The sequence below is a fragment of the Ricinus communis genome, chromosome 10 (genome assembly GCF_019578655.1).
Source record: "Ricinus communis isolate WT05 ecotype wild-type chromosome 10, ASM1957865v1, whole genome shotgun sequence".
NCBI classification, from domain to species: Eukaryota; Viridiplantae; Streptophyta; class Magnoliopsida; order Malpighiales; family Euphorbiaceae; genus Ricinus; species Ricinus communis.
This window is the reverse complement of record NC_063265.1, coordinates 22,700,714-22,703,694: the sequence shown is the minus strand read 5'-3', so window position 1 is coordinate 22,703,694 and position 2,981 is coordinate 22,700,714. Positions and strand designations below refer to the sequence as shown.

The 2,981-nt window shown below is 34.9% G+C and overlaps 1 non-coding gene across 1 annotated transcript; it reads left to right on the top strand.

The window, feature by feature from the left end:
* The first annotated feature begins 2,627 nt into the window (after nt 1–2,627).
* On the top strand, nt 2,628–2,735 carry LOC112534578. The gene has a single exon (XR_003078866.1). It is a non-coding gene; the product is annotated as a small nucleolar RNA R71 (small nucleolar RNA).
* The last annotated feature ends 246 nt before the right edge of the window (nt 2,736–2,981 follow it).

The window sequence follows — 2,981 nt, the reverse complement described above, 5'->3', positions numbered from 1 at the left end:
CTTATCTTGTAATTATGTTTCATAAATAAAATAATCCATGAAATCAACACATGAACATTTATCAATTAAAGTGCTAGGAGATATAGTTAGAGAATCAAACACTTTAAATTCTACAGTCTCTCCCAAGACTGTTATAGTCAGCTTCCCATTGTGCACGTCAATAACTGTCTTGGTAGTTGCCATGAAAGGTATACCAAGGAGTATTGTTTGCTCATTATCCCTTGTTGGTGTACCTTCCATGTCTAGAACCACAAAGTCAGCAGGGATTATCAGTTTTCCTACCTGAATCAGCAAGTCTTCCACTACGCCTCTTGGATACTTAATTGACCTATCAACCAGTTGCAGAGACATGGTGGTTGGCTTCAATTCTCCTAATCTAAGTTGTGCATATGTTGAATATGGCATCAAATTGATGCTTGCTCCGAAATCCAACATGGCTTTAGCAACCCTTTTATACCCCCATTGTAATATCAATGGTAAAGCTCCTAGGGTCTTTCATCTTAGGAGGTAACTGTTGTTGGAGAACTGCACTCGCTGTTTCAGACATCATAACTTTCTCATTGTTCCCATATCTCCTCTTGCAGGAATTAAGTTCCTTAAAGAACTTAGCATAAACTGGCATATTCCTTATCATATTCAATAAGGGCAAATTAATGTTAACCATAGAAAGCATATCAAAAATTTCAGAAAATTGCTTATCCTGTTTGCTTTCTTTCAATCTGTTCGGGAACGGAATAGGAGGCTTATAAGGCTCAGCTGCCTTATGAAACTCAGGTCCTGAAAACGCCTCATTATCTTTTTCTTTCTGCCCAAGATTGGGCTCTATTCTTCCTTGTTTTTGTAAACCTCTTTCAGTTATCTCTACATCAACTAGTCCATCTTCTTTTGATGTACCTGAGTAAGAAGAATCTTTTTCAATTAAATTTTCAACATTATTATCAAATAACTCACCATCCTTAAGAACAGTGATTGTTTTAGCTTGCTCAGGTTGACTTGGCAATTTTTCTTCTTATTTTTTTGTACTGCTTCAGCAATTTGCCCAATTTAAATTTTCAATCGGTTTACTGAAGCTTCTATGGAATCAGTTTTCTTCTCATTCCTCTCCATTCTGTCATGGGTAGCTGTCATAAAAGATTGGAGTGTTTCCTCCAAACTTGGTTTTCTTTGAGGGGCTTGTCCTTGATTAGGGAATGAAGGGTTTTGATTTCTCGGGTATTGAGGCTCTTGATTCTGATACTAGGGCTGGTTTTGGTTCCTCTGTATTTGTGGTGGGTTATGATCGTTATTTCTTCAGGAGAAATTTGGATGATTCCTCAATACTGGATTATAAGTGTTGGAGTATGGATTATTCCTAGGTTGCCTAGGTTGATAAGATTCCATCAAATTAACCTGTTCATAATCATCTCCTGCATAAGTCTCATAAAATGAACAAACGTTAGCACTATGACCATAAACACCACATATACTGCATACCTCATTGCTTTATACATTCTTGGTTGAAGTAAGAATCTTAACTTATTTAGTTAAATCGGCTATTTGCATAGCCATCTCATTATTAGACACAACTTCATTCACTCCTACTCTTTTTGTTCTCTCACTCTTTTGTTGTGAATTGGCTCCTAACATCTCAAAGATGTCATCAACCTCATTAGCAGTTCTTTCTAGCATAGCACCTGATAGGAAATCATCATCTTAGCAACTATACACCCCAATAATTAATGAGTTATGATACATATGGAATGCAAGAAAACACCCTCCAATCAAGATGATTCCAAAACTCAAGGATCTCCTCAAGTGAAGTTAGGGAAAACTAGTTCCAACAATGAAACTAGTACTTGAATTCAACTCCAAACACCACAAACCAAATATGATTTGATAAGTTAAGAATCAAACACAAGATTTTGGTTAGAGAACGCCACAAACTAAAAATAGTTTGATAAGTTCAAAGTTCATGCAAGAACTTAAGCAAAAACACTCACAAAGAGCAAACAAAAATTATCATTCATCAATTCTATTTTACAAATGAATTTTGGCTTTGATAGTTATAGCCAAAACAAGACAAAGAAACCTAAATGGATGTCTTTTGAGCTTTCCCACGTTTTCCCTTTTATTTCCCCTTAAAACTCATTAAAAGTGGTTGTTTTTACATTGATGTCACTTATTTTATAACTCCTAAATAACAACTAATTATGTGCATCCATTTTGTAACTCCAAATTATGACTAATCATGTGCATCCATTTTGTAACTCTAAATGACAACTAATCACACCATAACTTAAGATAACCTCATAAAAATTAAAAAAAATGCTTCAAATAAATTTTATTGGACCTATGAGTTCAACCCAAACTTATTGCACTAAATTGATGATTTTGGTTCCTTTTTGCAATCCTAAACTTTGGGTTGAGCCTTGTTGTGTTTGAACACTCCAAATATCTTTAATTAAGTCCAACAAAGCTTCTTGCATCCTTTTGGACTTGGATCTTGTCATTGGACCTCCTTGAAAGCTTAAAGGATCATTTGCAATTCTTGTCTTTATTGCATCAGCACCCCTAGCTGCATTATCAACCATACATTGGTATTATTGTGTTAGACCATCATAAAATGATTGGTTAGTCATAGAAAGTGGGTATCCATGGTATGGGCATTGTAGTAAAAGTGATTTGAAGTGGTCCCATGCTTCGTGAAAGGATTCAGTATCCTTTTGATAAAAGTTGGAAATTTCAGCCCTTAATTCTTTGGTCTTTTGATGTGAGTAAAATTTACTCATAAATTTTTGATAAACTTCAGCCCAAATTCTCAAAGAATTAGGAGGCAAGGTCATTAAACCAAGCCTTTGCTTTATCTTCTAATGAGTAAGGAAAATATCTCATCTTTAATTGATCTTCGTTGAGTCTAGATAATGGGAATGTATGAACTATAACATAGAACTCACTAATAAATATTAAAGCATCCTCACTAGGCATACCATAGAATGATAGAA